Raw genomic sequence first — 27729 nt, 5'->3', positions numbered from 1 at the left:
CTTCTCAAATCAATTTTCTCACAGGAAATCATCCAGACACAATCACGTTCACTATTGTGAACTTAGCTTCAGAACGTTTCTCGTGTTCAACAAGCAGTATGACACAGCTGATTTATTGCTCCTCCTTAAAGTGGTATTCTTACTGTTTTTTTCTGGTTAACTAACACTATGGATCTATTGAGATGAACTGTTACTTAAACAAAAATTAGAATGCTTATTTTGTGTGTCTTTGTTTATAAGAATTTTCATTTTCATTTTTCTCGTACATTTCATTTGAAAGAAAATTTTCTAATTATAATAATTTTTAGAATAAAGACAGGCCAAGATACACATTTTCTTACCACTTTTTTTTTTTTGGTCACAATCCGTCACCAAAATACAGATATTTTTATAATTAATTATTGTACTGTTTTTCTTCTATAAGTAACACAAGAATATTACTTTAACTTTTATCATTAGTAACTGGGTCATAAAATAACTAAATCTGTGTTGTAGTAAAAGAGATTACTAATTTTTATGTCTCAAAATGATACTTGAAATTGCTTAAATGACATATTTATCAGGATAAAATCGTGTACTACGGTTTTTAATCCCATTTATGTAATCTTCATTTTATTACAGAGGTAGTTTGTATATACAGAATGACACATATTTACATGGGGGAGGAGTTGCAGTTCCTGCTGTGTCTGCTTACACATTAAATCATCGTACTGTAGGTAAATGCGTTCTATGTAAATAAGTGAGATGATGGGTCTTTTTACTAATCCGTATTTACATGTATTATCGGGATTTTTTCTAGTGACAGGGAATCTAGTTAATAGCCGTAGATCTTTATGGAAATGTACATTGAAAAGTTAAAAATACCGTATAAACATAAGGAAACATTATTATAGGTGAATTAACTGTTTATTATTGTTATTATTGTTTGCCCTCAATATAAACATTTGATCATAATTGAAATCCATTATTAAACATAGTAGTCCAATATACTGAAATAATCTTTTGTGTGGAAAGAGACCTATCTACTTAGCTGAACAAATATTCATGAAGCTATGTGGACGCTTTGTGCTACACAGCTCTGTCTGTGTCTATGAGGAGTTATCAGCTTTGAGTGAGAGGGGAATTTCAGGAGACAAGCTTTTGCTAAAACAAAATGCAACTCTCCAGGCAGAGGTGGATTTACCAGGAAGCTAATGAAGCACATACTTAGGCCTTTTACTATCACTGGCCATTTACTTCCAAGGCCTTGCAAGGGGCTGTGGCACTGCGTGTGACCATATGCTTTTGTAACATCTACAAAAGTAAAGTATTTTATGTGAAGTCAGTTGAGATTATGCTGTCTTCACTTTCTTTGCCTTCTTTATACTTTCCTCATGGTAAGTAGGGTTGCAGTGACTGCAGGAATTTTTGAGATCTGTCTAAAAGGAAGTTGAGTTGGGGATACACTGAGATTGAGTTTAATATGACATAGATATGTGGTTCAGTCTCTGGCATGGATAGTTATGTCATTGCTAGCTGTCTCTGTGTAGGAATGGCTTTCTATCATCCATCATGTCAGTTCAGCTGGTGTCATGTCACAGGATGTTAGCACCTGAGTCAGAGGCATATTACTCTATAAACATGTCCAACAGCATCTGACACTAGAAGTATAGAAATGGAAAAAAAAATTGGTCTTGAAATATACATACTAAAATGCTAGGCTGTGGAAATTTGTCCAAACCTTATAGCTTAGAAAGGAAAGAATTCTAAAACTTTATATGATAGCATGAGTGGTGATCTGTGAATCTGAAAGAAATTTTCTTTCTTTCTTTTTTTTTTTTTTTTGTGAGGAAGATCAGCCCTGAGCTAACATCCATGCTAATCCTCCTCTTTTTGCTGCGGAAGCCCAGCTCTGAGCTAACATCTATTGCCAATCCTCCTCCTTTTTTTTTTTTCCCCAAAGCCCCAGTAGATAGTAGTATGTTGTAGTTGCACATCCTTCTAGTTGCTGTATGTGGGACGCGGCCTCAGCACGGCCGGAGAAGCGGCATGTCCATGTGCACCCAGGATCCGAACCCGGGCCGCCAGTAGCAGAGCGCGCGCACTTAACCGCTAAGCCACAGGGCCGGCCCTGAAAGAGATTTTTCTAAATTATTATTAATAATAAAAAATTTCTATCAACTATGCTAGAAGATTGAATTATCTTCCTATTTTCTTTATAGACAATGTTATAACACTGTTTCGTGTGAGAAGGCACTCAAAGAGTATGCAAGCAAAAAATGTAGGAAAAAGTATTATAGAAGTGTGTGAGGCACTTATTGGTAAAAGTATGCATCTCGTTTGCATTTTGTGATGTTTACGGTATTTGTCAGCTTTTCAAAATATGTAATACATTGTGATTTTTCTCTTTCTAAACAATGTTTGCCTTGTATCTGATTTTGTATGCATAATTTTACTTTTTTTTTTTTATGAAGAAGGCCCAGATTATAAATTTTAGGCTTCATAAAACCTGGCTCTGCCCCTTACTTGAGAATGTTACAAAGAGGAACTCTAGCTGGAGAATCTTCAGGAAGGAAGCTGTCCAATGACCTTTCTCTTATGGCTTTCTAACTTGATTCCTGATCCTGTCACCACAATTAGCCTTCAGAGGAACAGATTTCTTTCTTTTTATTTAAATCTCTGCGCCCCACCCCACTCCCCTCCAAAAAAGAAAGTTTGCATCAAAATTGTTACAGTTAGTCATCTTTGTATGGTAGGATTATGGGTGGTTTTGATTGATTACCTCAGAAATCTTCTTCTCCCCTCTTCCTTCTTTGGTCTCTCCTTGTCTACATGGACCTTCTGTGGAGAGTTATGATGGATGGTTGGAGTTAAACGCTGTTATGGACTGAATGTTTGTCTCCAATACATATGTTGAAATCCTAACCCCCAATGTGATGGTATTAGAAGGTAGGGCCTTTGTGTTGTAATTAGGTTTAGATCTGGTCTTGAGGGTGATTCATGGTGATTCTTTTCATGATGAGATTAGTGTCTTTATAAGAAGAAACAGCAGTTTGCTCTCTCTCTCTCTTCCATGTAAGGACACAACAGGAAGGTGGCCATCTTGTTTCTGCAAACAAGAAAGATAGCTTTCACCAGGCACTGAATCTGCCTGCACCTTGATCCTGGACTTCTCAACTTCCAGACCTATAAGAAACAAATGTTTGTTGTTTAAGCCACACAGCCTATGGCATTTCGTTATAGCAGCTCCAGCAGACTAAGACAAAGGCCCGTCTCTGAGGAAGTGCTGCAGAACTCACCTTCCAGACACAAAAGAACTCCCTCCTCATGTCACCTCCCTTCTTGTTTTCTCCCTTCACCATAAGTAATGGTTATTTTCTCACAGGGAGATAATTCCCACTCACATGAAGGAAGAACACTTCACTCTCTTAACTGTTGAGGAGAAGACCCCTTGAAGAGAGAGCTTTTCTTTGCTCTTTGTGAAGGAGATGATTTAGTAAGCTTGCTTTAGGGTTCAAACTGAGACTTCAGAGACCTCCCTTGCCTGACTTTCAAGCTTTTAAGAAGTGGGATTTTGTTACAGGGAGAGGAGTTGCCTTCCAAAGGGAAACTCTGGAAAGAGGAAAAGGGTATTGGGTTGAGTCTTTGATGGGAAAATGAAATGGGCTGGAGGATGGATGGAGGATCCAAAAGGACAAATAAGAACTTCCGAGTCATTTATTATGAAATGTGCCTTATCGGCTCCCTCTTTTTACTCCTGTGTGAGAATGTTAAGAAAAGTCTTTGACTTGACGTACAGGCTTGAAGCCTCTGCATTTCTTTGGGGAGGGAAGTTTGAATAGGAACTGAGTCCTGGGTCCCATGGATGAAGGAGCTAGAAGATAGTGGGAGAGCTGTCACTCAGGTCATGCACAATAAATTCTGGTGAGTAAATGAATGATGAAAATTAAGAAATATGTAGGCTATTTTAATAAAACTACAAGAAAATATACAGAGACCTAGGTAGGATATGAAGATGGCTGTTTTATTGTAGAACAAATATGGAATTTATTGCCCAAAATTCATGAGTTTGAGGGCTCTTTATGTCATTTGCTTATGGTCTATCTGGCAAGTAATTTCAATTTTCCAAGTCCCCGTTTTCTTGTTTGTAAAAATGGGGGCACCAATTTAAATAACTTCCCTAGTTAGAGTTTTTTTTGTGAGAATTTTAAATAAGTGGTGTGAAAGGACATTATTAGAACACTTATAACCCTTATGTACATGGCCATTCTATGATTATAAAATAAGGTGATACTTATTTATACTTTAATTACTGTAGCACTACCACTAAACCCTACTATCCAACTAATAGAAATTAGTCCTAAGCATCCTCCTAGCTTTTTAAGTTTTCCAGGCTATTGCCTCATGTATAAATCCAGGATAGTCCACGGCTATCCTTCTATGGGTGATGCCTTGGTATGGGGAAGAAACTGTGTGCTCATATTTCCCACAGTACAACTGAGAATAGCCTGTGACTTTTAACATCTAGGATTTGTTAAAGTGTTAAGTTAAAACTGAAGCATAACTTCAAGGGCATCTTCCAACTTGCCTTAGAGTCTGTTAAATTAATTAAACAAGGAGGCCGTTAGACTGAGGTGGCTCTAATGCCATGGTGGCCTCTGTAAGCAAACCAAAACCTAAGCCTGTAAATGCCTCAAGGTTATGAAACTGAAAGCTAAGGACAGCCAATCACCAATAGCCAACTAGGCTTTCCGCTGTAGCCAATCAATCATTTCCTTGCTTTGCTTCGGCGTTTTCTCTAAAAGTCTCTCCTCCAGCTCCTGCTGATAGAGCACTCCTAACCACTTCTGGTTTGGTACTGCCTGATTTCAATCTATTTTTACTCAAAGACACTCAAAATTTTTAATATGCCCCAGTTTATTTATTAACAAAGTCTTTGGAGGCAAGGTCTCTGCCTCGCTCTTGGCCATGCTCCACAAAGGAGAAGCCAGTCCAACCCTCACTGAATGCTCCAGGCATTTTCTCACCTCACTGTCTGGGCCCAGCTACCTCCTATTCTCCAAGAGGAAAGCAAATTCTCACCTCCCAAGACCAAGGCCTTGCTCATTCCCTATCCCACTCTTAAATCCTCCCTGGGTTTCTTGACAGTGAAAATGGATCCATTCCCTTCAGGTGGGTACTTCCACCCCCACCACAGGGAAGAGTCTAGTCCTTTGGGCCGGTGAAGATGGGCAAAGTATTTGGCAATACATTTATCTAAGTTTGGCTTATTTTGTATATATACATACATATATGAATTAACATAATATACATATGTGATGACATTAATGTAGCACAAACAGTCCAGTCCACACTGTATGCTGATGTATTCCAAATTCAGTCCTGTTTCTGCTTACAATCTTTCCTCCTGTCTGAGCTGGAGGGAAGATGCTCCCTGACAGACTGTGAGAAAAATACATGGCTAAGATTATCGCCCAGGAGAAAAATGATCATTTCAGGATACGAGCTGTCCTTGCACTGATTTAACACTAGTCTCCTGGTCTGAAACATCTGCTTTGGGCTATTTCACTGTACTATGATTCCCCAGGAACAATGAGGAAGTAATAACTCCTACTAAAGGGACTACCACTGGGATCTTTCCTGGAATAAAGGAGCATTCGCCTGAAAGACAAAGCACTACCTCTATCCCAGGAGACAGAATCTGTCTGTAATTTCCCCAAAAGGCAGTCTTTCCAGCTATCAAAAAAAGTTTAGGTGCCATTGTCTGGGCTCACCTTGTTATATTTTGTATAGCCATTAGCTACTATAATTTAAAAAGATAAAGAGATAAAATAACATGAAATGCATTTAATACATATAACAAATATATGATTCAACTTAAAGCATATCTTAGAATTTGAATAATTGTCCCTTTTTGTAATCTCTAGAATTAAATGAACCATTATTCACACTATCAACAAACATTAAAAAGTCAAATCCATTGGCGTTTTATGTGCATATCTAGTAAACAAGGTATAATAAAATTTGTTTCTGGCTATTAGCTTAATTAGTATGCATAATTCTTAAATATGTCTAGACTAAAATCTGAGTCAAAAATTTTTAGCCCCCAAAAATTCTAATGCTTAATTTCCTTCCTTGCAAATAGTCAGAAATTTCATTTCCAAATATACTGGCCGATGACTTGGTAGAGTTTTCTGCTTGTAATAATCTCTTATGGCATTTTAAACACAATACAGTAAAGTCATAAAATTCTTCATACTAAATAGTAAAGCACAGCTACTAAATTACAAAACCTTAAAGTAGCTCTTAACCTAAATAATAATAAATAGAACACTTTAAATCAGATACTACATCCATGCAATCCATACAATGATATAGCAGTACACAATCACTAAAGTCATGATATATAGTTTTATCTATTAAAACTACAATAATAATAAATCAGAAAAATAAAAAAGTTTATATTTTTTTAGCACAAAGCACATGGGTAATAGCCCAGTTGTGCTAAATGTAAGTAATTAGTCACGCAGAAAAAAATTTGGAAGGATGTACATTAAATATTTTTGTTGGATGTCACGCGGTAATGTCTTTCCTCAGACATTTCAGTTTTCCAGTTTAAACGTCTATTAATTTGACCTCAATAAAAATATAGCTTTCTTGAGTTTGTGCACAAAGGGCACGATCTGCTGGCTATGAGATAAAAAAGCCAATTGTCAAGAGGCAAGATGGTGGAAAAGAAAGAGCAGTTTATTACAGCTTGATAGCAAGGGGGAAGATAGCCAACTAATGTCTCTAAAGACCATCTTATAGAACAAAGACTACAGGCCAGTTATATAGAGGGATGGTCTGCAAGTGGAGGAGGCATCTGGTCCCAGGGTGGGGCATCCATCTGATTACTGGGTGGAGGCATCTGGTCTCAGGGTGGGGGCATCCATCTGGTCTTAGTTCCTGGCAGTCTTTTGTTTTACTTGATATGCCTCAGAGACTGGAGCAACACCCTATACCCTGATCTTTCATTTGTCATTGATGATGGCTATCAGCATAGACTCTCTGTCTGGGAATCATCACCTTCCTAAGGAACTCAAAAGAAAAAGGTTATCAATTTATACCAGCTGGGAGGGGCCATAAAGTCCAGAGTTAGTCAGAGGTCATCCAAAGTTACAATATGGTTTCTTTCCTACAATATGGCTTCCCTTATATCAACCTTGTATTGAGCCAGTATCAAGTTGATATTAAATATAAAAGTGAATAAAAACATAAAATCAAAGTGCAGAATCAGAATCACTTTTTAGGTGTTCATTATAAACATGTAAGTGTAGGGCCGGCCCCGTGGCTTAGCGGTTAAGTGCATGCGCTCCGCTGCTGGCGGCCGGGTTGGGATCCCAGGCGCGCACCGACACACCGCTTCTCCGGCCATGCTGAGGCGCGTCCCACATACAGCAACTAGAAGGATGTGCAGCTATGACATATAACTATCTACTGGGGCCTTAGGGGAAAAAATAAATAAATAAAGTTAAACATATAAGTCTAATCAATACAGTTTTAAATTGCAGATTGCTCAATTATTAACTGAGTGTTTAATTCTCAGAGAGAGTATTAGTTTGTTTAAAAGATCTTGACGCCATCTTATCTTCCCCATATTTTATATTTTATTCTTGGATCCAACAAATTTTGCCTCCTGACACCTCTATCTAAAACTAACACCAGTTTTGTTTCCTTTATAGTTGAATGAAACAAAATTATTGAATGTTTACTTGTTAGTTATCTGTTTCTCCTAATAGAATATAAGTTTCCTGAGGTCTAGAACTTGGCCTTGATCACCCCAACTCTTTAGTATCATGCATGATTTACAGCAGGCATCCAATGAGAAAACTGATAAAATCTGACTGTCAAAACATTTTCATTTAGATTACCTGGCTTCAGTTCTTCAAATACTTTCTGTTGATCTTTGCACTGAGCTATTGGCATGTTTGCATTTCGCTAGTCCTATAAATCCTGTTGCTGGTTTTGAAGCTAAAAGCATCTTTATAGCTTAGATGCACAAACCACACAGAACCTTGTGTTATTCACTGTGTGTGTTGGCTTTATTCTGGCTTTATTTTATTTTGTATCTTTATGGTCTTTTGAACTCAATATATTTACTTTTTCATGTTATTGTGTCATATTTGTTTACAAAGATGCTTCAAATTCTCTGAAAATAAGAAAGGTAGAGAAAGAAGAGTGGAAGAACATAAAGAAGGAGAGACTAGCTTTGATATATATTTATTATAACTAGAGTGACTGTATAATTTATTGCCCAAACCACGGCATTTTTGAGAGTAAAATGGAGAGTCCATAATAATTACATCAGAACAAGAGAGCCATCTTGGGAAAAATAGATGTCACCCTAATTGTAATAATTTTGTGATTTGGCAAGGTAAAGAAAAATGTTAATACAAAAATAATAATCAGTCATGAAATATTTGCTTCTCTGGTCCAGCCTCACCAGTGGGACAATGATAGAGAACATGACCCTTCTCCTCTTTAACCCATTGTTGATGCAAAATAACCAATAACCATTCTATAGATAAGAGAAATGAGGTGAGTTTACTTGAGCCAGAGCAGGGATTATAATCTAGGAAGGCCTTAGAAAGAATTCTGGAAAAGCATGGTTTACACTACAGTCTTATATCTTTTTAGAACAAAGAACATACTTTAAACACACCCAGGATACATTTTCCTCAAAATTTCCAAAGGTATTCAGTTGCAAATTAGCAGGTCAACGTGGCCATGATGTCAGTAAAGAGACTAATCTGGGCGTTACCAATAGGGCATAGGAGGGGAAGTATGCATTCTTATCTTAAGAAAGTGTATTCTTTACTTTAATTGTTAAGCAGATGTACAATGTATGTTTGATAGGCCATAAATCAGGCTTTTTAGTTCAAGCCAAATCAGTTTGGAACCTGAATAGTTACCCCATATACCTCAATATGTGAAAATCTCTTGTCATTTTCCCCTTTTGATCAATAATCTTTCTATAGAAAGCATTGCTGATCAAAATATTGTCCCTTGGTGCCAGGGTGGTTGCTGTCTGCCCTGGGTCCATCACATCCCTCTGTGCCAGGCTTTTATTTCATCGATTTGCCTGGTTATCCACATTGGGGGGAAATAGTCAGATATAGCGGACAAGCATAGAGGTATATATTAACAGGGGAAGTGTTTCCTAGGTTAGGTAATTTGTCAATTATTTTTAGATTATCGCAAAAACATTGCACATGTGCTTCTGCATGACTTCCTATAGTACATTGTTTATAACAATTATAGGACAGGTAATCCAATACTTGAAATGATTAGCTTAAAAATGAATTCTTAGGCATAGCTTTAATAAGAAAAGGAGATTTGTCCAGGGTTGTAAGATCGATCGACCATCTCACATTGCTGAGAAATTGCTACTTTAGCTAGCAAGCCAGTCTTACAACACTGAGTAAAGAAAACAGCAGTCAGTTTGAATATTATGACTAATACAAGAATTCCAAGGAGTAATAGAAATAGGAATTGCAATTGAGTTGCAAATGGAAGCCAATACCAGAAGGGAGCCAACTAAACAAATCAAGGTCAGGTATAGGATCGCTCAAGGCATTCAGAGATGACGCATTAGAAGATTCATCAGGTATAAAAACATGTCATTCCATTTGAATGATATATATATCCCACCTTGGGATACTGTAACAATATCTAAGGCCATTCTATTTTGAAGGACAGCCTTCCTCATTAAAGACAATTTAGTGTTTAAAAAGGCTATTCCTGCTTGACAATTGGTAAGGGCTTCCGTATGGGATATGACATCCTCTAGCTCCAAAGAAGGAACAAATATAGGTGGCTGCTCAGTGGTCATACCAGTGGAACACTGAATGAGCCCATCTGGCCTTAAAGAGAGAGAGATTGGCAACACACGTTAGCTCAGTGAATCCTTCCCTGAATCCAAAGAGAGCTCAGGGTGCAGTGTTTTAGCCATCCAGGCAGTAGCCAGAGCAGAGATTTGTTCCACATAACCATTGAGTTCCATTAGGAGCCACCTGATAAATGCCTGGCCTTCAAGACCAGTCTGTTCCAAATCAATCACTTTCTTTAAGTATGATAATATTCTGAAAGCCTTAAATGGAACAATTTAAAATAGGTATACAGTTTAAGCATAACAAAGATTTAAATGAGGAGATTTACCATTGGGAATACCGGCCTGGTCCAGGGTCTTGGGACAGCTGTCTACAACAGCTGCTGTCTTCTTCTCATCCTGGTTTGGAGATATTTGCATTGTTCAGTTGAAGTCGGGTATCAGAAATAGGAACTGAAATCCACTTAGGTGGAAAAGCCTCTTTTTAAAACGAAAAATGTGAATCCATGAGTCTATGCCTTTTGATTCTGCAGCATATGAATTGGTTAAAAGTACCAATTGGTATGGTCCTTTCCAACAGGGCTGCAAAGAGTCTTTTATTTGATGCCTCTTCTGATAAACAAAGTCTCCAGGTCCATGATTCTTAAGGTCTGGGAGCTCTCTGTGAAAAAATTGGCTACCAACCTCTCATCATTTTTTCTTTTTTTAAGTGTCTCAATGAGACCTTAACAATAATTAAGATATTTCCTTTAAGCAAAATTGGCTCATACATTTCTTCCTCTAAATCCAGTTATTATCTTGAAAGGAGACAGCTGATGTTTATCAAAGGGTGTAGATCAAAGATGGAGGAGCACTAGCAGAAGAGCTTTTGGCCATGAGAGATTAAATGCTTCTGAATGCTTTGCCAATTGAATTTTGATTGTGCTGTTAGTAATTTCCATCAGTCCTGAGGATTGGGGATGGTAAGCACAGTGGAAATGCTGCATTATTGGCCAAATATTACAAATAGATTTAATTATACTTCTGGTGAAATGAGTTCCCCGGTCCCTATGTAACTCAGTAGGAATTCCCCAAACAGGAATTATTCTCTCCAATAATAATTTGTCTAAAGCCATCGCTCTTCTGCAAGGAAAGGCCTCGACCCAATGTGAGAACACACAGATCATTTCAAGATACATTTATATTCTTAGGATGGTGATATTTGGACAAAGTCCAATTGCCATACCTCAGAGGGTACCTTAGGAAGGGGAAAGTGGCCTTGTGACTCATGAAATAGTTTCCCTAGACTATATTTTGGGCATATAACACAACAAGTATAGTCTGTATGGGCTGCTGTGGGAGCAAGTTTTCAAAAGTATTGCTTTCCCCACAAAATTACCTTTTCAGGTGCCAGTGGGTTAATTGGTGTATATCCTAGAGCAGTGGCAATTGTGCTCCAATAGGTACTATGGGTTTCTTATTGGGCCGAAACCACATCTGTGAAGGGGTCTCAAAAATTCTCCCTTTTGGGGCCACCCCGTGGCTTAGCGGTTAAGTGCCTGTGCTCTGCTACCAGCGGTGCGGGTTCGGATCCCGGGCGCGCACCGACGCACCGCTTCTCCGGCCATGCTGAGGCCGCGTCCCACATACAGCAACTAGAAGGATGTGCAACTGTGACATACAACTATCTACTGGGGCTTTGGGGGGAAAAAAAAAAAAGGAGGAGAATTGGCAATAGATGTTAGCTCAGAGCCAGTCTTCCTCAGCAAAAAGAGGAGGATTAGCACAGATGTTAGCTCAGGGCTGATCTTCCTCACAAAAAAAAAAAAAAATTCCCCCTTTTGACTACCACATCTGTTTCTCTTCTTCCGTGGCGATTTCTTGAGCCTGTAGAAGGAAGTCTTTTACTGGGTTAGCAGAGTTAATACACAGTAGCAGGCATTCTTGAGGCTGGACAGCACAGACACTTGATAATGTCTTGCTTATCATTTAAGTAAGACCCATCTGTAAACCAAATTAAATAGAATGCAGTCATGGTCTTTTCCTCTTGTGATGTTGGAAGCAAGGTAGCAGGGTTAACATAGTAAATAATATTTACCTATTCAATATAACCTAAGAAGTTTTATCATTTACTTGACAATGCTTCCCAGGCAATTTAGCATACAAACAAGCCTAATTAGTTTAGTATCTCCCTCTTTATAGGAAATAGAGAGAATAAATTTCTTTGAGAAGTCTCAGGGCCCCTTGAAAATTCTCAAAGAAAAAAGTCAAAAGAAAGACTTTATTTAGGTTATGAATTTTGGGGAGCTTGTCAAAAATTTCAAAAAGTTTTTAAAACATTTGGTTAGACAAGATGAAGGGGCTGCTGATCTCGTCGCAGTGAAACAATGCTTAGTTATCCATTCAAAGTGACAGCAGAAACAGTCAAGGGCAAACAGAGAGTTAAAACAGTCAAAAAATCTTAAAAGAGACCTCAGTCTTTTTGAACAAAGGAAATTATTTTAACAAAACACAGTTTTTCTGTCTTTTAGGTAGACTTACTCAAAGGTAAAGGAAAACCTTTTATAACCTCTTTATCAAGTTCAAGAACACTATCCTTTTAGAGAGAGAAAAAACCAAATTTTAATTTTGCACCAGCTTACTTTTTTTTTTTTTTTTTTGTGAGGAGGACGAGCCCTGGGCTAACATCCATGCCCATCCTCCTCTACTCTACATGGGACGTCGCCACAGCTTGGCTTAGCAAGCGGTGCGTTGGTGCACGCCCGGGATCCCAACTCGCGAACTCCAGGCCACTGCAGCGGAGCGCGTGCGCTTAACCGCTGCACCACCAGGCCGGCGCCTGCACCAGCTTACTTTTGACATTAAAACTTATTTACTTAAATAGTTCGGCACATGTGTGTGGTGATGGGTTGTGGTTGGTGTCTGGGTGGTGAACTTGATGAGGTCTATGCAGAGGTGGGTGTATAATGATGTGCGTCTGAAATTTATACAATGTTATAAACCAATGTTACTGCAATAAACAAAAAAAAAAATTAAAAAAAAAACAAAAAAAACATTTACTTAATTAGATTCATTTCAATCTTAGCCAACTTGACCATGTGCAAAACTCTTTCCTCATGGGCCGGCCCCGTGGCTTAGCAGTTAAGTGCGCACGCTCCGCTGCTGGCTGCCCAGGGTTCCGCCCAGGGTTCGGACCCCGGGGGCACACCAACACACCGCTTCTCTGGCCATGCTGAGGCCTCGTCCCACATACAGTAACTAGAAGGATGTCCAGCTATGACATACAACTATCTACTGGGGCTTTGGGGGAAAAAAATAAATAAATAAATGAAATTACAAAACTCTTTCCTCAGAGTTCCTCTTCAACAAACCTTCTATAACTTTCTTTTTACATTCAGAATTTGTCCCATGCCTTTCTTTTTCCTTTCTAGTACTTTAGGACAAATTTATCTTTCTTAATCAAACAAAAAAATTTTCCATTTTGTTTACCTTCTTTACTGAAAACATACATCTTACTTTCCTTCAATACAAAGATGTTTCCCTTATTAATTTTTTTGTAGCTTTAATTACATATTAATTTTTAACCCTTAGAAACCTTAATTTTTAAGTAAAAACTAAGTAAGCAATTATAAACTGTCTTTTATATCAGCATTCTAAACACTTTTCATAATTTCTAGAAACATGCTACTTCATAGTATACTATTTTAATAAAACACATGACATGTTTACTAATAGACCCAAAACACCTTTTAGTTTCTGTGATAAGCCAAAAGTAGATTAACTTATATATGTTTAGCAATAATGTTTCAGCATTTTCTCTTATTTGAAAATGACTCAGAGGCCGGCCCAGTGGCGCAAACAGTTAAGTGCGCACGCTCCGCTGTGGTGGCCCAGGGTTTGCCAGTTTGGATCCCGGGTGCGCACCGATGCACCGCTTGGCAAGCCATGCTGTGACGGTGTCCCATATAAAGTGGAGGAAGATGGGCACGGATGTTAGCCCAGGGCCAGTCTATCTCAGCAAAAAAAAAAAAAGAGGAGGATTGGCAGATGTTAGCACAGGGCTGATCTTCCTCACCAAAAAAAAAAAAAGAAAGAAAGAAAATGACCCAGATACTCAATGAACTTTTATCATTTAACTTAATTTAGCAGAAACTCTAAAGTTTTAAGTTACTAAAAAGAATTTGGAAGCTGTTCTTTCAAGTATATAGCCCATAAAACATAATTATTGTACCCAAAAAATCTTACTGATCTTTATCTATCTAAATCATTTGTTTCCAACAATTGTCAATCAAATCAAACTTAAATCAGTTTTCATTTACCAGAGATTAATTTATATTATGTTAATTTGAAAGACTTTCGGATTAATTTCTATTACATTTAGAATTTATGTAAGCACTTACTTTAAGCCAATTAAATAGAGCTCTTAATTTTGACCATACCATCTGGAGGTAAAATATCACATATATGTAACATACATATAGACACACATACATAGAATCTCCACACCTATTTTAAATTGCTGCCATGAATCAGGTACAGTAATACAAACCTCCCTAGTTACAAATCCAAATTTTGTTTTAAGCCTTTGTACTAATATTTGTGGAGAAGACACTCGAGATGCCAGATTTTTGGCAAAGGTGCTCTTATGGCCGTTTTTCTGGCCTTTTTACTTTTTTTCTTCAGTCCTAGGAATTAGTGATGCGCCAGTTAACAGCTCCCAGAGACATGAGATGATAATTCTTTTTGAGATAAAGGAACTGGGTGGAATTTGAACTGCCTCTAGAGCTGCATTTCCAGTCTTGCAAGGATTTTTTTTTTTTTTTTTAAGGACAATTGCTCTTAATTTCTCAGAAATTGGGTTGTAGCTGAAATGATGTTATAGGTTGATCTACCTATCCAACTACATCATAAAGGAACAGAGAAACTACTCAAGTTTTCCCCCAGATGGATTTTCTGGGGTATAACCCATCCAATGGAAAGTGTTCCCAGTTAGTTAAAATGCACCTGAGGAGTGAGTCTCCAGGGATGCTTGGGACATTCCCCATGCAGTACAGCCAGTGTCCCACTGACAGGGGCGGAGAAGGGTGCAGAGCCCCACTGTGGGCATCAATTTAGCTATAAGATTTAGTCAAGTCCCATTCAGCCCGGGCACTTAGGCCCTGAGCCAGCACAAGGCAAGCCAGGGAGCGAAGAGGCAAAAGCCTGGAGCGGGCTGGGGGCCAGGGCTCCCAACGCCAGGGTTGAGAGTTAGGTCCTTGGGAAAATGTTTTCAAGTTTTACAGAAGGTCCAGGTTCTTCTCAGGTCCAGCCTGAACTTAACCCCGACTTGGTGACAACAGAGGAGGTGATGAATGAGACAGACTAAGAAGGGAAAGAGGTGATCAGGTCTTCCCCTCATGGCCTCTTCCCAAGGATTATCAAGATAAGGGTCACACAAACAACAGTTCCTGTCCTGGGGCACACAACCCCAGCAGGACAGTTTACAGAACAAATTACAGAACTCTTGTCCCATAACTGTCTCAGTAGGCCCCTAAAATGCTCGACAGGTTCTTGACGGGAGACAAAACAGGGTTCCAGATTTCAGTCAAATGACCCAGGGCCAACCTGGAGTCACTCCAGTTGCCCAAAAACCGGAGGCGAGCTCCCAGGGGTGGAAGTTGGACTCTCTGAAACCAGAAGCTGCAGTCTTGTCAGTCAAAGCACTGACCCACGGGCCAACCTGATATTACTCCAGGTGCCCAAACAGATTAACAGAAGCTTGAACCACTGCGAGAGGGCACCTCACTTGGGGTCACTGAGGTGATCAGGCCCAGAAACGAGAGGTGAGCTCCCACTGGTGGAGACTTTGACTCTTTAAAGATTTCTTTGTTTCTCGGTTTGGAAGCTCAAAAGGAGCCCAAAGTGGCCACTGTAACTTTAAATTGTGCTGGGTTATCATGCCAGCTGTTTACAGTTATCTCTGTTTTATGGGGCTTTTCCCAAGGTGGCAGCAACAAACAAGGTAATTTCTAAAGAAAGTTTGCTATGATCACTGAGAAGAGACTCAGTCCCCAAACAGCCAATTTTAAACTATTTACTGACACAGACACAGAAAAAACAGACAGATGCAACAAAGATTTTATAGTCTCTGTTTTAAAAATTTTAACAGTTTGCATCTGCAAAAGCTTCTTTTTCCATTTTTTTCTTTCTGTCTTAGGCCCCCCCTTCTTTTTTGTTTTTTTTTTTTATCATTTGCACAAGTCTCCAGAGTTCGGAGGAGATGCTGGCCATTTGGGAACTGGTTGGGCTTTTAGAAGCTCAATTTCCCACTTTTCTTTTAGTTTTGTTGTGCTATAAAGTCTGAACAACATCTAAGGACAGTGTAGTGGGTTGGAAGTGTGCTGCTTTTAAATGTTGCTCCCTAAAGTAAGGTTGTAAACACTCTCTTACGTGCCTTGGTTTTTCCCACCAGCAGCCTAATACCACCACGGGGGCTCAGAGCGTGTGGGTGACCAATGCTCATAGGCGCTTCCCCAGACGAGCTGTTAATTAATTAACGTGAATGATAGTGGAGTTCCCTATGGGACTGCTGCACGTCTCGAGGTTCAACTTCAGACACTCCCGCTAGGTTCTCAGTTGCCCGAGAAAGCCTTTTTGGCCAGGAGGAGCTGGTGTCCCTTCTCTTTGGAGCTGAACAAGTTCAGTCTCTCATTTCTCTATCAAGCAGTTTGTTCAGATGTTTTAAACACAATTCTTTCCAATTTAAAGCCAAATTAAAAAGGTCAGCCTGCCCCACTCACTCCAAACTTCCCTCTAGGCTCACCTAGCCTAGGAAATTCCCCCCTAGGTTCCTCTGACCTAGGGTATGTACTGGCACCCCCTTAAGACATCTAGTCTTAAGGTTTGAAACAGCTCAAATAAACTCTGGACTGTCGACTTAAAATAGGGAGGTCCGGGTTTATGGAGAACTCACCAGGGTCACCTGAAGAATGCAGTGATCCAGAGCGGTGCTCAATGAGCCCGAATGCCCGTTCAGTGTAGATTCCAGGTGGTCTCCAGTGAGTTTCTCTGAAATCCTGCCATGACTATACCAAGAAATGTCAACAAAAAATAACCAATAACCATTCTATAGATAAGAGCAATAGGTGAGTTATCTTGAGCCAGAGCAAGGATTATAACCTGGGAAGGCCTTAGAAAGCATTCCGGAGAAGCAGGGTTTACAGTACAGTCTTATATCTTTTTGGAACAAAGAACATACATTAACACACCCAGGATACATTTTCATCAAAATTTCAAAGAGGTATTCAATTGCAAATTAGCAGGTCAATGTGACCGTGATGTCAGGAAAGGGACTAATGTGGGCATTACCAATAGGGCGTTACCAATAGGGCATAACCAATAGGGCATAGGAGGGGAAGTATGCATTCTTATCTTTTTTTGTGTGTGTGAGGAATATCAGCCCTGAGCTAACATCCATGCCAATCCTCCTCTGTTTGCTGAGGAAGACTGGCCCTGAGCTAACATCCGTGCCCATCTTCCTCCACTTTATGTGGGACGCTGCCAAAGCATGGCCTGACAAGCAGTGTGTCGGTGCGCGCCTGGGATCCAAACCCAGGCCGCCAGCAGCGGAGCATGTGCACTTAACCATTATGCCACGCGGCCAGACCGTGCATTCTTATCTTAAGAGAGTGTATTGGTTACAATAATTGTTAAGCCGATGTACAATGTATGTTTGATAGGCCATAAGTCAGGCTTTTTAGTTCAAGCTGAATCAGTTTTGAACCTGAATAGTTACCCCACATACGTCAATATGTGAAAATCTCTTGTCACCATGTTCTCTGTGAATGTATCATCACCCTCCTTTTTCTACTCCCTGGCTATGTGGAATATTTTTTGCATGGAGTACAGGTGTGAGGATACCACTCTGTCTACAGAGTACAGATTTTTCCTTCTGAATCGTAATCCATTCAATTCTCCTATGAACTTGTGTAATTAAAGCAAAAGCTGGAAGATTGTCCATATATTCCAGCTTTCTGTCTCAGAATTCTCCTTGAGGCAATAAACACAGAGCAGACTAAAAATCTAAGCAGATGAGATGCAAAATATTGGAAGAAAGAAGATAGAATAATATTTCAAAACATGATTCTGCCCAAAATGCAAAGTCTTCACAACTGGGTCCGTGCCAGCCTATCCAGTGTCTTCACTTGCCATTCTCTGGCTCGATGACATTTCTTTCCTACAAAACTGAACCTGGCCAGCTTTCTTACTCCTCAGGCTTTTTCCTCCCCTGTGTTTTTGCACAGGTCGTCTCCTCTGCATGTGGGCTCCTTCACCATGCTTCTGTCCAGAGAACTCCTTCTTAGAGCACGGAGTAACTTTTCCCAACCCCACAAACAGGATCTAACTTTCCTTCCTTCAGGTACCCGAAGCACTTGTTACTCTGGTTTGAAACTCTTGCATGTCCCCCTGATTAGACTCCTGGCTTCATTTCACATTTCCTACTCTCAATTTTGCCAATTCTTTCCCTCAAAAATATTCTGACATTAATTTGTTTTATTACTACAGACAATACATGTGTATTCTAACAGTTTGAGGGCTATAAAAAGATTAAACGCCCTTCCCTACTCCAATCCCAACTCCTTAAGATACCAATTACAACAATTTGTATCCTTACATACATTTTTCTAAGCTGATACCAACATTTTAAAATACAGACACAAACATTCTTATTTACAACAATTGCAATATTATATATATATATAACTGTGTTATATACATCTATAACTGAAACATAGTTTTTATATATATGTGAAACTTCCTTTTTCACTTGATATATAATAGAGATCTCTACAAATCAACGTTAGATCCATTCTAGATCTAGAATTCATTCTATTGCCGAATATTTCAGAGTGTGGCTTTTTCATAGTATTTTCAAATATCTTATAAAACTTATATGAGATAACACATATCGATATATTTGCAATTACATGGCACAAAGCAAGTTCTCAGTAATTTTTGCTGTTATTCCGAATAGTATAAGGAACAACAATCCAAATTTTTACTCCTAAAGTATCTCTAAAATCTGTTTCCTTTTCAGTATTCTTACTGTGACCCTCAATTTTATTGGGGAAGTGTATAAAGATGCTCACACTCTAAATGTAAAAAAGATCAGATGAGCTCTTTCAGTGGAATTGTCACTGACTAGGTGCCCCAAGGAACTCAAGGGTGGGTTTGGAAGCGTTTAACTGTTTTTCCAAATTGTTTTTTCCCCTTTTGTTGTGTTAAGGAGATGCAACCACCCATGCCCTGAACCAGACCAAGCCTCACCACAAGAGCTACGCCCATGACCTTTGCCTTATTTTTAATGCTAAGATCCCTCCAGGAGGAGCTTAGGCCTTATCATCCTAACCTGCAGTGTATATGGAAGCATGTTTTCCAACTGAGCCTGCGCAAGCAAATACCCACCTCTTCCTTTTGAATATTCATTCTCCATCTAAAATAAAGGTCCTTGCTTCCCTTTGTTCCGGGATGCCATGACTTTGGAAATGATTCCTTATGGTCTCCTATTTGCTGCAAATACACTTTACTTTGTGAGACAACTTCCACTGGTGTAGAGTCTTGTTTTAACTCACTAGGAGGCAAACCCACTTGGTTTGGTAACAGAATAGGGTGAGAAACAGCTTAGACTTTTCCATTGTAGAAATGTTTATAGTTTCTTTCAATAAAATAATGCCAGTTATGACTTTGATTTATAGTTATATCTTGCCGTATTGCAGTGGTTTTAAAACATAAACCAAAATTCTTTGACTCTCTCCGCATTGAGAGGTGGGGATCTGTGCCCCTCCCTTGAATCTGCACAAGTTTTTGTCTCTAGTTTACAGTAAAAGTAATGCTATGTGACTTCTGAGCTAGGTCAGGAAAGGCCATTCGGCTTCTGCCTGGTTCTCTTAGGATGCTTCCTCTGGGATAAGCCAGCCACCATGTAAGAAGATTGTCTACTCTGAATCTACCATGTTGGAACAAAAGACATTATAGAAAATTGTTATATGCTGAGGGATCAAATAAGATGTAAAAAAGGGGGATATAAAAAAGGAAGCGAATAAAAATAGATTATGTTGATAGTGGTTACCTCTGCCTATTGGGACTATAGGCCATATTTTCTAGCTTTTAATATTATATTGGACTTTCCAATACATTTATCTAAAAGTATGCATTTTCAGTATTACCAAAACAAAATAAACCAGTAAAGGAATGGAAAAATAATTCATATTGTTCTAGATAAACTTAAACCTTAATATTATTTTGTTACTTAAAAGTGCTTTCATTTGCTTTTCTCAAAATATATAGATATTGACTAAAAATAAAGCAAAATTTAACAGACTGGGGATAGACTAACTAATTACATTTATCATTTCTATCTGAAGAATAGACAGAGATGATACCGGCTCAACACAAGGTTGACATGAGGGACGCCATATTGTAGAAAAGAAACCCCATTGTAACTTTGAATGACCTCTGATTAACTCAGACATGCTCTGTGGATTTTATGGCCCCTCCCAGATGCTATAAATTGATAACTTTGTTCTTTTGAGTTCCTTAGGAATGTGGTGACCCCCCAGGCAGAGAATCTGCTGATAACCATCATCAATGACAACTGAAAGACCAGGGTATGGGGCTTTGCTCCCGTGTCTGATGCATACCAGATGCCTCTCCCACGTGGAGACAAGCTCCCTATATAACTGGCCTGTAGTCTTTGTTCTGGAAGACGATTCTTTCTGACATTAGTTGGCCATCTTCCCCCATGCTAGCAAGCTGTAATAAAAAGCTCTTTCTCTCCTACCACCTTGCCTCTTGATTATTGGCATGTCTTGTGGTGGGCAGAGGGTCCCCCCTTTTGGGCAGTAACAGAGATTAAAACTATTTATTGAAACTTGAGCCTCTTTATGGGGCCTATTGTCTAGATAGAATATTTTTAAATGAATGAAGGTTTGATGATCTATATAATAAGCAAAGCTGTTTTATAGCATGTCAGAATTAAAAGTATGGTAAATTAAGCCATATGGCATAAAATAAATCAGAGTATGTCGTATATGGATCAAATACCAGGTCTATAAGTTAACATGCTCCATCTTTTAAAAAAATATTTACAAATGTGAATTGACACCTTCATACCTACAAACGCACACACAAACACAAACCTGTTTTCTTCTTACTCCATTCTATCTAATTGAAATGTCCTCAAACTTCGTGGTAATTTTTCTTCAGGAGTAATTCATTTTCATTTTATGACATAAGCAATACTAATACAATAATGTCATTAAATAATAAAATAAAATTATGACTATTCAAATCACATGTGCAAACCAGTGAGAGATGATATTACCGCATTAGGTATTTCTTAGTAAAATGATGGGCAATATTAGATCACATATCAGAAACAAGAGTCTAATGCTTACTTAATCAAATAAAATAATGTTAATACTTTTTTCTTCCAAAAGTGTTAAGAAAGGGAAAAGTCCTGGGTAAGAATTGTTTTGTTGTTATCGCCGCAGTGTTACTGTTGCTTATAATGTTGTGCTGTGTAATTACAGAGCCTCATCACCACTTCAAGTGTGAAATGAGTTGGAAGAAACTTATGAAATAATTTTATAGATAATAAAATTTCCCAAAGTCATATAGTATATTGATGTTGGAGAGGAATTGGAATCCTAGGATTCCATAATCTCAGTAAATGTTTGTTGACTGAATAGATAATTAAAATAGATAATTTGACAAATATAAATATCCGATATGTGCTCACTATTAGCATAGACACTATAGCAGTTATAAACAGTTTCTATTTGAACCAAATAAGTACTAGATAAAAAATTTTAATAGGATAAAATGTTTTGTCTCTCTCTCTTTCTTCAAAAGAAAAGAATGCTCATCATCATTTGATTACTATTATCCTCAAACTCCATCATTATCCTTGATCTTCATCTTTAGTAAACTATTCGTTCTTCTACCTGGCTGCTTCACTCTCTAGTTTGTGCAGATTAATTATTATGGGGAGTTTTTTTATGTTTGTAATTTCTTTGGGGGCTTAGGAAAAAAGGATAAGTATCAAGTTTCATTCTAGTCTGCATCTCTAACGGAAATAAATCAAAGTAACAATAGGACTACTTGTGACCTGGTTATGCAAGAATTTAATTCCACATATTACTAACAAGTAGCTTTGCTAGCAATATTGTTATTGAATTTAAATAGAAACAGCACCTGACTTTTGGCATACCAATTCTGTGGCCTGTGCCTCAAGAGTAGCTCCCTGCTTTTGTGGTGGGAAGAGACCTTGGGAGCAGGAGAGAAGACTGCCCCTCAGGGGCTGAGTGGGACAGTTGCACTGAACATGACATTTATTTGGATTATGCATACTCAACCCAAAATTTTGACTTCCCTCTTGTACTATAAATTAAAGCAGGGTGCCCCGAAGTAGTCAAAGACATGGTCAAAAAAGGATCAATAACACTGCTTTTGTTACCAATCAAATCCAAAAGAGAGCCTGGACCGCAAAAAGGCATTCACTTCAGTGAAAGGAGTGTAAGAGTAGGAAAATGAGCTGCTGATACCACAAGCTCATTCTTTCTTCATTGCACCCAAAATATACCTATATCTGTATCTATACCTATATACATAGCAACTATATCATCTATCTACGTACCTACCTATCTCTTTTTTTGTGTTTTTGTGAGCCTAATATTAAGAATGTTCTTAACTTCTATGCATGGCTATATAGAGTATGTTCTTTCACATTTAAAGATTTGTATTTCAAAGGAAAAATGAATGAACAAGAAAAAATTATGACATGTATGGAAAATTCAAGGTTGGTGCTCATAATAGTCCAAGAATTCTTACAAACTGACAACCAAAAAAAAAACAAATATAAAAATGGGCAAAACTCATAAAGAAAAAAGGAAATCATGCATTAGAAAACCCAGTCAATAAATATGAAAAAATATTTTATTTCACCAGTGATTAGAGAAATGCAAATGAAGCAATATCATTAGTCACTTATCAGACTAGCAAGAGTTAATAAGAATTTCCCTATCTAGTGTTGTCATGAATGTGAAGAAAGAAAAATTTGTGTATTATTGGTGGGAGTATATTTTTAATACCATTTTTAACTGTACAACTCAGTGGCATTAATTACATTTACAATGTTGTGCAACTGTCACCACTCTCTATTTCTAAAACTTTGTCACCCCCCAACAGAAACTCTGCAACCAACAAACAATACTCCTTACAAACCCCTCCATCCAGTCCCTGGTAACCACTAACCTACTTTCTATCTCTATGAATCTGCCTCTACTTCTCTACTTGGTATTTCATATGAGTGGAATCATATAATTGTCCTTTTGTCTGGCTTATTGTTTTGAGCATAATGTTTTCAAAGTTCATCCATGTTGTAGCATGCATCAAAACTTCATTTTTAATGGCTGAATATTATTTCATTGAATGTATATATCACATTTTGTTTATCCATTCATCTGTCAGTGGACACTTGAATTGTTTCCACCTTTTGGCTACTGTGAATAATGCTGCAGTGAACACTGGCATACAAGTATGTGTTTTAGTCCTTGTTTTCAATTCTTTTGGGTATATGCCTAGGAGTAGAATTGCTATGTGATATGGTAATTTTACATTTAGCTTTTTGAGGAACCAACAAACTATTTTCTATAGTGGCTGCACCATTTACATTCCCATCAGCAATGAACAAGGATTCGAATTTCTCCACGTCCTCATCAATGGTTGTTATTTTCTGTTGTTTTTGAGTTGTATTTTTTTTTTTTTTATTATAGCCATCCTAGTAGGCTCACAGTGGTATCTCATTGTGCTTTTGATTTGTATTTCCCTAATGACTAATGATATTGAACACGTTTCATGTGTTTATTGGCCATTTACATATCTTCTTTGGAGCAATGTCTACTCATGTCCTTTGCCTTTAATTTGGTCATCTTTCTGTTGTTGAGTTGTAGGAGTTCTTTATTTAGTCTGGATATTAAACACATCAGATATATGATATCCAAATATTATCTCCCATTCTGTAGGTTATCTTTTCACTTTCTTGATAATGTCTTTTTTTTTTTTTTTTTTTTTGGGAAGATCAGCCCTGAGCTAACATCCGTTCTAATCCTCCTCTTTTTGCTGAGGAAGACCGGCTCTGAGCTAACATCTATTGCCAATCCTCCTCCTTTTTTTTTTCCCCAAAGCCCCAGTAGATAGTTTTATGTCATAGTTGCACATCCTTCTAGTTGCTGTATGTGGGATGCGGCCTCAGCGTGGCCGGAGAAGCAGTGCGTCAGTGTGCGCCCGGGATCTGAACCTGGGCAGCCAGTTGCGGAGCACGTGCACTTAACCGCTAAGCCACGGGGCAGGCCCAATAATGTCTTTTGAAGCACAAAAGTTTTTAATTTTTATAAAGTCCAATTTACCAATTTTTTCTTTCGTTGCTCATGCTTTTGCTGTTATTGCCAAATCCAAGTTCATGAAGATTTACCCCTGTGTTTTCTTCTAAGACTTTTACAATTTTAGTTCTCATATTTAGGGTATTGATCCACTGAGCTAATTTTTGTATATGGTGTGAGGTAGGGGTGCAACTTTATTCCTTTGCATGTGGAAATTCAGTTATCCCAGCACCATTTGTTCTTTCACTATCAAATGGACTTTGCAACCTTGTCAAAAATTAATTGACCATAAAAGTATGGGTTTATGTCTGGACTCTCAATTCTATTTCATTAGTCTATATGTCTATACACTGTTTTGATTATTGTCACTTTGTAGTAAGTTTTGAAATTGAGTTGTGAGTCCTCCAACTTTGTTCTTCATTTTCATATTTTTTGGCTACTCATATGAATTTGAGGATTGACTTTTCCATTTCTGCAAAAGGGCTGTGGAAATTTTGATAAGATTGCATTGAATCTATAGATCATTTCGGGTAGTACTGACATCTTAACAATATTAAGTCTCCCTACCAAGGAACATGAGATGTATTTCCACTTATTTAGTTCTTTTTATATTTCTTTCAGCAGTGGTTTGTAGTTTTCAGTGTACACGTCTTGTACTTCCTCAGTTAAATTTATTCCTAGGTATTTTATTCTTTTAGATGCTATTGTAAATAGAATTGTTTTGTTAATTTCCTTTATGGATTCACTGCAGGTATTTTAGAAATACAATTTTGTGTGTTAATTTTGTATCTTGCAACATTGCTAAATTCATTTATTAGTTCTACTAGCATTCTTATGGATTCTTTGGGATTTTCTATATATAGGATCATGTCATCTGCAAATAGAGATAGTTTTTCTTCCTTTCCCATTTGGATGCGTATTCCCTTTTATTTTTTGTCTACTTGTTCTGGCTAGTGCTACCAGTAGAATGTTGAATAGCAGTGGTGAAAGTAGACATCTTGTCTTGTTCCTGATCTGAGGGAGAAAGCTTTCAATCTTTCACCATTGAATATGTTGTTAGCTGTGGGTTTTTCATAAATTCCCTTTATTGTATTGGTAGAAATATTAATTATTGTTGCTTTTCAGACATTTATTTGGCAATATCAATAAAATTAAAAATAAGACCACTTTGTAGTTCCTATTTGTATTTGATTTTCACAGAGACAAAAGGACCATTCCTAAGGGTAAATTGTAAAATATCTGTATGGCAGCACTTTGAGGGAAAGGACTATCAAAAGTTGATATCCATGATATCATAGTTAGCCACGAAGAGTGGAATATTGACTAGATTTTTTTTTTTATTATTTTTTTGTGAGAAAGATCAGCCCTGAGCTAACATCCGTGCTAATCCTCCTCTTTTTGCTGAGGAAGACCAGCTCTGTGCTAACATCTATTGCCAATCCTCCTCCTTTTTGTTTTTTTCCTCCCCCAAAGCCCCAGTAGATAGTTTTACGTCATAGTTGCACATCCTTCTAGTTGCTGTATGTGGAACGAGGCCTCAGCATGGCCGGAGAAGCAGTGCGTCGGTGTGTGCCCGGGATCCGAACCCGGGCCGCCGGTAGTGGAGTGCGCACTTAACCGCTAAGCCACGAGGCCGGCCCTTGACTAGATTTTAATATGTCCATACTGTGGAATACTTTGTATTTATTAAAAATAATAAGTTAGATCTATACACAAGGACCTGGAGGAATGTACAGTATCTGTTTTAAGACAGCAAAACATTTTATGTAAATTAATACAATATAAGCTCATTTTTATAAAAACAAAACCAAAACCACCCCAAATATTGTATACATGTGCATGTGTGTGTATGTGTGTGTGATTTCTATGAGTGTAAGTACGGAGAAGGACACATATCATGTGGTAATAATTGCTTACCTAGAAAACAGGAGGGTAGAAAGCCTTTGGTGTTTTTTGTTATTAGTTTTTAAGGATTACCCTGGATTATGGTACAAATACTTCAGAAGGTATAACTAATATTTTATTAGAAATTAATTGATGAATGCTTCAGGAAGACTGATATGGAATGACTGTTAAACAGTTCAATAGCCAGAGAAAGAGGTTCTTTTGTCAAGGGAAAGAAATGTTACCAAAAACGAATTTAACCAGCTTCACAGTTTTACTCAGCAACCACCAACCAAAAATGTAGAGGCAGCGAGACAGCTTCTACATGGAATGAGCTGGAAGAAGTGAGACAATCAGGCTGTGTGGCTGACTCTGGAGATACTGAGTAATTAAGACAGAAAAACACTCACTTCAAGGAGCTCCCAGTTTATTAGATTGTGTTCTCTTCTCCTTAGTGTTTCTGGAAAATAAAAGCTTAAGTAGTTGTTATTCATGTAAAGGCCAAAATATAAATTAGAACATGTCATTTTAAGTTCTCTGATCAGTTATATCTATGCATAGAACATTTTCCCCCTAATTTTGGGGGCTTGCTGCCACCTATGGATGAGAGTAGAGTATTATAGTTTGCATCAAAACTTCCCAATAGCCACCACTGAGTTATATAATAGTGAATGTCAGATGTATCTTTAGTTTCATATATTTTAGTTCAGTTCAATTCAGTTAAAATAATGTGTATTATAAATATTAAACACTGAATTAGGCACTGGACATTCAGAGATAAATAAGCAAGGCTTTGATTCTCAAGGAGCTTATAGTCTAGAGGTGAGATAAACCCAGAAACATACAATTTCAGTACCATGAGATAAAAGAAAATGTGCCATGGGACAAGAGCAGAGGCCAGTTTTAATAATGTATAAGCGCAAAGCAGAGAGTGAGGAGTAAAGGCTGAGAAGTTAGACACAGCCCAGATCATCAAAAACTGTGTGTTTTAAGGTAGAAAAATATTTCATGTAAATTAATACAACATAAATATGTTTGTGTGTGTTGTGGGTGATATACAGTAAGTTAAGTCCTGACATGGTGCATGAAGATGTTGATTATATGAATCTGAAGCTCAGACAAAAGTTCAGGACTGGAGATTCACATGAGTTGGTGGATATGAATAACAGATAAACCAAGAGGGAGAATGGATCATACAATAATACTATATAGACAAAGTGAGAAGAACAACGGGCCACGTAGGGGAGACAAGAACACATTTATTTAGAGTCAGAAGAGCAAGAAAACTACCAGGAGATCCCTAGGGCACTGAAAAGAGATTTTTAATGTTTTTTCCATGTCACAGGATTCTTAAAAAATGTTTGATAAAAATATGTGGGCACTAGTCCAGTAAAATCAATATAAAATAACGTTAAATAGAATACATAATGTAAACTAATATCAGTTAGTGTAACCGATATAATCAGTATTAACTTGTGGAAGTTAATATGTTTCATACAATCAGTTATAGAATATTAAAAATCATTCTTAACTAAATAATTACATCCTTGTCCCTCTAGTTTTATATTTTCAAATATAGAAATGAAACCTGGAAGT

The 27729-nt window shown here is 37.9% G+C and overlaps 1 long non-coding RNA gene across 1 annotated transcript; it reads right to left on the bottom strand.

Annotated features, from left to right (window-relative positions):
• Nucleotides 1-469: 469 nt before the first annotated feature.
• LOC131394827 (uncharacterized) lies at nucleotides 470-16976 on the bottom strand. The gene is made up of 3 exons (XR_009216238.1): nucleotides 16782-16976; nucleotides 2762-3088; nucleotides 470-2110 (listed from the first exon to the last, which is right to left on the bottom strand). It is a non-coding gene; the product is annotated as an uncharacterized LOC131394827 (long non-coding RNA).
• Nucleotides 16977-27729: the final 10753 nt, after the last annotated feature.

This window comes from Diceros bicornis, chromosome 3, assembly GCF_020826845.1.
Source record: "Diceros bicornis minor isolate mBicDic1 chromosome 3, mDicBic1.mat.cur, whole genome shotgun sequence".
Classification (NCBI taxonomy): Eukaryota; Metazoa; Chordata; class Mammalia; order Perissodactyla; family Rhinocerotidae; genus Diceros; species Diceros bicornis.
This window is presented reverse-complemented; position numbering and strand designations above follow the sequence as displayed.